The 8629-nt window shown below is 31.1% G+C and overlaps 1 long non-coding RNA gene across 1 annotated transcript; it reads right to left on the bottom strand.

Annotated features, from left to right (window-relative positions):
* Positions 1-2481: 2481 nt before the first annotated feature.
* On the bottom strand, positions 2482-6777 carry LOC112801935 (uncharacterized). The gene is made up of 3 exons (XR_011881688.1): positions 5658-6777; positions 3164-4817; positions 2482-3077 (listed from the first exon to the last, which is right to left on the bottom strand). It is a non-coding gene; the product is annotated as an uncharacterized lncRNA (long non-coding RNA).
* Positions 6778-8629: the final 1852 nt, after the last annotated feature.

An 8629-nucleotide genomic window follows, 5' to 3' on the forward strand; every position in this document is an offset into this window, starting at 1 on the left:
AAATCTTTGTTGATATATTGAAACCAACGTTAAAGGACAGAAATGCACCATTCCAATCCAGTTTTGTGCTAAGGAGGATAATGCATGATAATATATTGATAGCAAAAGAACTGTCGCGTTCAATGAAAAAGATAAAAGGAAAAATAGGGTTCATGGAAGTAAAGTATGATTTTGAGAAGGCTTATGATCAGCATAGGTGAAAATTTTTGAAAGATTGTTTACTGGAATTCGGGATTGAAAAACAATTTACAAAACCTAATTATGACTTGTGTCACATCATTGAAATACAATGTGATATCGAATGGAGGAAAGACCGAAGAATTCCAATCTTCAAGAGGCCTTAGAAAAGGCGATCTATTGTTTCCTCACCTATTGTGATAGCGATGGACAAATTGTCTTGCGTTATTGAAGAGAGAGTGGAGAAAAGAGAATGAAAAGCTATGAGAGTTGGAAGAGAAGGCCCAATCATTTGACACCTATTATTTATGAACGACTTATTAATTTTTGGAGAACTAACAAAAGAGTAAATGGACAAAATTAATGATTGCATGGAAGTGTTTTGCACGGCATTAGTTTGAAGGTTAGCAATGCAAAAACCGCTATCATCTTTTTTAATAATGTAAAGAAAGAAGCTCGAAATGAAATATTGGAGGACTGCCATTTTCAGGAGAAACCTTTTCTGGGGAGATATCTTTGAGCCATGATAAGCAACTAAAGAAGAGGAAAGGAAACATTCAAAAATGTCTTACAGCGCATGGAAAGTAAACTAAAAAGATGAAAAATCCAGTACCTATCGCTTGCAGGAAGAATCACTTTAGCAAAGTCGGTGCTTAACCCAATAGCAAATTTTGAATGCAACATAATAGGGTGCCGAAGAAAATTTGTGAACAAATTGAGATGATATAGAAAATTTTTATATGGGGAGACATACAGGGACAGAGGAGAATTCACCACATTAGATAGAAGAGGATGTGTTCTCTAAAGAAAAAAAGAGGATTAGGAATGAGGATGATGCAGATTATGAATGATTATTTCCTCATGAAACTGACTTGGAGAATCACGAATGAACCACACTTTCTTTGGGCTCAGGTTATGCTTCATAAATATATTTATGGGAACCAAGAGGATAGTAAAGTGGTATATAGATCAACGGATTTTTCTTTACGGAAAGAGTTAATCAAGATGCGCCAGAGGTTTAAAGAATTGTGTAGTAGAATTATAGGCAATGGCAAAAGAACTCAATTCTAACTTAATCTTTGAGTCCCGAATGTGGAAAGACTAAAAAGAGTTGTTATCAATCCAATTCCCATGAATTTGAAGGAATGACACGGTTTCAGTATACATGGATGAAAAATGGATCATGGAATTTTGAAAGTATGAAGGAACTGTTGCCAAAATCAATTTTAGATAAAATTAGAGTCATTCTTTCACCGATAAAGAATATAGAGAGTAAATGTCTTTTTCGGTCCCTAACCATTTGTCCGATGGACTTTCCACCCCCTAAAAAATCTAAAAACCCAAATCGGTCCATATCTATTTTGAAATGTGTACATTCCAGTCCCTATTAACTCTGAGTAAATGCCTTTCCGGTCCTTGGTAATGTCCTTTTCGGACCCTAACCAGAGACTGGAACGTACATATATCAAAGTAGATAGGGACCGGTTTGGGTTTTTAGATTTTTTTAGGGGTGAAAAGTCCATCGGACAAATGATTAGGGACCGAAAAGGACATTTACTCGAATATAGAGGATAAGTTTAGCTGGAGCTTAACCTCAAATGGAGAATTTTCTATCTCTTCCACTTACAAGAAGCTAGTTGGCTGGAATACAAAAGAAAATAACAATTTCTAGAAGGCCATATAGAAGTGGAAGGATCTTGAACGAGTAAAAGTTTTTATATGGTAGGTGGCGCATGGAAGAATTCTAACAGCGAGTAGGAAAGCAAAGATAATGGAAACTAGTCCAAGTTACTAGTTCCATACGAGTATTCACGATACTATTTTATATGCTCTAAGAAATTGTCCAAGAGTAGCACAAATATGGATAAATTTTTGTTAATCTAGCAATGGTAACAATATTTTTTTAAAGGGGTGGCAAAGCGGAATGGCGTCTCGCCAAAGCCCGTCTAAATATAGGACGGGTCAGCCTGTCCTACAAAAGGACGGACTGGTGGGTTGGCGGGCTGGCCAGCCTTTTTTTTTTAATATTTTTTAACCAGATTTTTTTATGATAAAATTCAATTTAACATACTAAATACTAACAATTATTTTATTTTATAATAAAATTATTTTATCGAATTAGTTTTTTAATATATAGAGTAATATCTTAAATTAATTATTAATCCATAAAAATTTTATAATTAACTATAATAACTTTGTTGATTGAAATTAACAATAATAAAAATAACATAACAAATAATAAGTCTCAAAGTCTCAAACATAAGTGCATAACAAAAATAAATATATAATCCACACATAAATCCTACTATAATTAAAATAAAACACATAACATAATCCATAAATCAACAAGATACCCAAAAAAATCTTAAATCAACACATATAAATCAATTATCAACTTCCAAATCAATAAAATTTGTATATGATCTAGAAGTTGAAACACCGCCTTGCCTAGCACCTTGAGGATTCACATCTTCACCTTCACGTTCACCTACAATTAGAAGAATATCCAAATTTAGAACAAGATATAAATGCTTAAATATTATATAAATATTAAATTAGTAACTAACAATCTAATTATGATCAACAAAGCCTTTATTCCAATTGCAAGTACAAATCACAGTTTCAACATTTTTTGGCAACATTCGACTTCTATATTTGTTAATGACATGAGCTCCAATACTAAAGGCAGATTCTGATGCAACAACCGTAGTAATTGAAATACTCAATAAGTCACGTGCCATGACTGATAACTTCGGATAACGACTCTCATATAATTTTCGTCATTCCAAAACATCTAAATCTTCAAAGCAATCCTTTGACAAAAATGGCTCTTCCAAGTATGTATCAAGCGGATTCTTTGCACTAGAGACCTCAGTTTGATGGTTACGTTTCATCAGTTTCTATCAAAATAGAAATAATCACATCTTATTAGGATAAAATAATGACAATTAATAATATAAGAGAATTAAAATATGTTAAACATTACTTAGGCCAACAATCGCAAGTCGCTTCTTGCTTGCACTTTCAGAGGTATGGGCCATGGATGAAAATTGAATACTAGGTCCTTGTACTTCAACGGTTGGAAGAGAATTCTTGTCATATTTTTTAAAAAGCTTGTATAATTTCTTTTTCACATGTTCCGCCTTTTTTTTTGCAGTCTCAGCATCAATCTCTTCATACATAAGCTCTAAAATAGAAATCTTAAGCCTAGGATAAAGAATAGCACCAAATACAAGAATGACACTTTACTTTTTTCAATACTTCTTAAATTTGTTCATCATCTTTCCTCTCATACTCCTTAGAAGCTCATCTTCACTTCTCAAACTTCCCATTAAAACACATTGAATATAATAGACTTGTAAAAAATACAAATTCGAAATAGGGTAAGATGTGCCAGAAATCAAATCAGTAATTTCATAAAAGGAGTATAAAAATTCACATATCCTTTCAGCTCTCCCCCATTCATCAACCGAAGGACAATACTTATAAGTAAGATCGTTTGCATTCAAATATTCAAAGGCCTTCCGATACTTGATAGCACTTTCAAGCATAATGTACGTAGAATTCCATCAAGTTGTAACATCTAGATGCAACCCACTTGTAAAATTCAAACCATGAATCGCAGAAACACATTCTTTAAACCTTATCATTCTACTTTTCGATCCCCATACATATTTAAAACTTTTTCTAATCGTATCCAATGCATCATGAGCAATTTTTAATCCATCTTGCACAATAAGATTCAAGATATGAGTAGAACAATGAATATGAAAGAACTCCCCATCACACAACAACCAATCAAGCATATTTAATGTACTTTTCAAATGATATTGACATGTATCATTAGCAGATGCATTATCTAGTATAAGAGTCATAACCTTCTTTTCAATTTTCCACTCATTTAAAAGCTCAAAAATCTTGGAAGACAATTCAAATCCCATGTGAGGAGGAGGTATATGACAAAAACTCAAAATTTTACTTTGCAATTTTCAATTTAAATCAATAAAGTGAGCAGTTAAGTATAAATAACCGTCTGTAGTGATGGATGTCCACAAATCAAAAGTCAATCAAATTCCATTAGGAATGGCTACTAAACTACTTTTAAACTTTTCTTTTTTCCTTGAGTAAATTTTCAGCACATCCTCCTTAAGAGTATTTCTAGTAATCAGGTCTAGAGTTAGACTGATGTATTTTACCCAATTCTTAAATTCTTGTTATCAATAATAGAAAGGAAAACATCACAATCAATCACAAAGGCAGCAAACATCTCACGCGATACAAGATTATCGATCTTGAGAGCCCCCATTTTATTTTGCATTTCTATCAAAGTTTGACCAATATCCTCAAAGTCTATTTTCACGCACCTGTCTAAATGACGCTTAAGTGACGATGTTCCATATTGTTTACCACCAGCCTTAATCTTCTATTTGCATCCATCACATTGAGCACGATCTGTACCATCATCACTAGGTCCAAGTTTTGTGAAATATCTCCACACATCAGATGTTGTTGCCTTCGTCTTTTTCTTTTTAATATCTTCTGCCGTTTCAGATCTTTCCATATTTTTAGGATTTTGTGTTATATTTCCACCATCAACTTTCACAGAGACAGAGTTATCCATAGCAAAACCCATCACTCAACTTAAATAACACAAACACATAACAATATTTAAATAAGTAATAAATCAATAAAAAAATATTAAAATTGCAAAATTTCAAAAGTATGAAAGAAGTCAAGCATCAGAACTGAACCATCAAAAAATTCATATCAACATAAATTAGAAGTTAAGAATAAACAATCAATAGTATATTCAATCAAGTTACCAAGCCACCAAGCTAGTTTCAATATTTGACTTCGTTCATAAATTAGAACTTATAAGTTAGTTGTCAATTTGCTAGCTTTTGAAATATAGCTACCTATAGCTATACCTATATTAGTTAGCATTTTAAAAATAGAAAAAAAAGTTGTCTATGTCTTGAAACAAACAGTAATATAGAAGAATGCTTAATCTCTGAACTCGTTCGCATATTAAGACGTTCGCATATTAAGAATGCTTAGAATAATGCTTAATCTCTACTTAATTCATAAATTAGAACTTAGAATGCTTCATCCAGGATAATTTATTGTTCCTCCTTAAGTAAAATAAATTTGAGAAAATGCAGAGAACTCAAACCAGAGGAATCGATTGGTTTTTCTATTTTCACTTTCATCTGTTATGTTTGATTAGGAAAGCACATGCACCTGCCCTATCCTATTCTAATCACCTATTTGGAGCATGAATTCTTTTATTAAAATCTTCATTATATTGGTAATTGAATAATTTACTTAATTTGTTTCAATTTTTTCTACTAATTTTGCAAAACTAATATAGCTGTCCACAACTACAAACGCATGAATATATGATAGAGCCATATTAAGAAAGAATAGCAATCACAGTTCCTTATTTTAACAAAAAAAAGAAAATAAAAATCTTAACTTACTGAATAACAGCTGTCGAGAAGTATAGGAGGAGAGAGGAGCACGCCGAAAATCCGCCGAACACAGAATCACCGAGGCCCGAGAGGTAAAGGAGGAGAGATGAGCAGAGGGCAGAGTAGATGCAAGACCAAACAGCGCCGCTGGGACTTTGATTTGGTGAGGACTGACGAGAATCGAGATGAGACAGAGACCGGCGACGGAGAGACCGACGGGCGACGACGATGAGTTGCTGAAGGTTGAAGCTGAGGGTCAAGGACTCAGGGTCTCAGGATCAGGGACGGGTATGGGTTACTGGGTTAGGGCCGGCTGTTGTTGCCTTGTTGGTGGGAAGGAAAATGGAAATCTATTTACATTATATGTAAATTTACAAAAATACCCTTTAAAAAAATAAGATGGCAACCCGCTCCACCTCACCTTGGCCCGTGATTTTGGCGGATTTTTAAAATTTGGCAGGTTCAAAATCTTGTTCCAACCCGCCTTTTTTGGCGGTTCGACACGTACTGACTTACAAGATTGGCTAGAATTTAATTTATACAATAATATGGAAAAGTCTACTGAAGATAAATAGAAGGATGAATTTATGGTTACCTGTTGATGGATGTGGAGTTGGAGAAATAAAAAACTTTTTAATCATCTTTTATGAGGCTGAAGAATGCGAACCTAGTCATAAAGAGCTCAGTAAAAAATTATGAAGAGGTTTTAAAGAGAAATCTGAAATCAAGAGGAAGAATAAATAAAGAACTAACTATCAATAAGTGGAAACCACCTCCACTAAAGTGGGTCAAATTAAATACGGATTGATCCATTTGCAATGAAGGGTTAAGATCCGGGTGTGAGAAACTCATTATAACTCATAAAGAAGAATAGGTAAGAGCTTCACAGCAAAATTAGGAAGCTGTTCAGTTATCCGTATTAAATTTTGGACGTGTATCATAGTTTAAAAGTTGCTTGGGAACTAGGTATAAAAAGAATGATCGCTGAGATTGATTTGATTGGAGTAGGTGAATGGCTGAACAAAAATTAAAAAATTTCATAAGCCATAATTTTTTTTATTAAAAATAGTTGGGAGTTTCACAAAAGACCATGGGATATCAAGTTTCAATACACTCCAAGAAAAGAAAACCTATGTGTAGATTGATTGGCAAAGTTTAACTATGAGAAGCAATATGGTGTTTTATTCATGGATATTTCACATCCAACCCTCCTTAGCCTAATGACTCAAGATATAAAGAGAAATATAACTCCTATAAGCAGTAGTTGCTAGTCCTTTTGTGTTGGGTTTTTTGCCCGTTGGTATACTGAAAAAAAAATATCATTTTTAGAATTAAAATTAGATATGTCTAATAGTTAGCTTAATAGTTAAGTGTTGAGGAGATTCGAATCCCGTCTTACAATAATCCATTAACCAAGATAAATCCTTATATAAAACTCTAATAATAAACTATCGTAATATCTATAAAAGAATTATTTTAAAAAAAAATAATATAGTCAATTCTAAATTTAATAATTAAATAATATTGTTGAAAAAATTTTTATAAATATATTATTAGTTTAATTTTTTTATAGCTAATTTCATCAACATCCAAATTTTTTATTATAAACAATAATGATTTATTCTTTTAGTTTTTAATACGTGGGACATGCATGCCACATAACAGTAAAAATTATTTTATTGATCAATGTTCTAGGAAATAATAATAATAATAATAATAATAATAATAATAATAATAATAATAATAATAATAATAATAATAATAATAATAATTGAGCTAAAGTGAAAGGAAGGAAGTGTTGTGAACTTGTGATAGTGTGATTGGCATATGTATCTGAAAATGCAAAACAATCATATGCGGCTTTCTGGTCCCCTCTATTGCCCTGATTCTTGTGCCACTCTGCCACACCCTCATCAAAGTCATCAATTACATTAACATTAACATTAATATAAATGTCCTCTGTTACAAATATGCTAAACATTTTGAACGTATAATAAGTTATCTACAAAATAATATTAGTTCTTCTAAAGGTTTTACACTTTAATAAGCTGTTTTCTCTTTTTGGAAAACATCGTTTTATTTTCGTATATAATATAAGAAGATTTTCACCTTGGATGTAATGCTTACTAGTTAAAGATTTTAGCTAAGTATGCTTATAATAATTAGTACAAATATTTTTTTTGGTTAACTGGTTATTAGTTATTACTTAAATTCTTTTACATAGTACCTTTTCTTTCTTTCTTTCCTTTCTTTTTTCCAAGGGTCATAGTACTTTTTACATTAATCTAATTGAGTTTGTGTACACAATAAAAATGCAAGTGTTTTATGTTTTGTTTTAATGGGATATAATATAGTGAATGAAAGACAAAATAAAAGTCTCTGATGAGTGACGATCAAGAAGCTGTGTTGGCCCATCATCATGCTGAAATGGACGAGGACAGAGGACAGTGGAAAGGGGCAATCCCGTCATTTCACGTAGTTTTTATTTTGGAAAGTAATGCCTTAAGATAGATATTAAAAAAAGTTTTGATGTGAAGTTAATAGTTAAGAATAATTAAATAATTAAATAGATTTAATTAAATTATGATTTAATCATTTTTAACTATTAATTTCACTTAAAAATAAATGTATGTGAGTATCTATTTATTCTTAATTATAAATTAAGATATTTTAGTTTTTAATAAATTTTAATTATCAAGATAATTATTAATAAAAATTAATTTTTCATATATTTGGTATAGTTTTTTTATATTTAGTTAGAGATCACAGATTTGAATCTTTTTATTTTTTTAAAAAATAATATTTTAAACATTGTAAAAAACTAAAAATTGAATTGTTTATGTATTTTTAAATAATAATAAAAAATAATTTAACTAAATTTATTACTCTTCTAACATAGAAATATATAATGAAAATAATTTACATCTAATAATATAAAAGATTAAAAATTTATTTAACTATTAAAAATTAAAAAAATTGAT

The sequence above is a fragment of the Arachis hypogaea genome, chromosome 5 (assembly GCF_003086295.3).
Source record: "Arachis hypogaea cultivar Tifrunner chromosome 5, arahy.Tifrunner.gnm2.J5K5, whole genome shotgun sequence".
Lineage (NCBI taxonomy): Eukaryota > Viridiplantae > Streptophyta > Magnoliopsida > Fabales > Fabaceae > Arachis > Arachis hypogaea.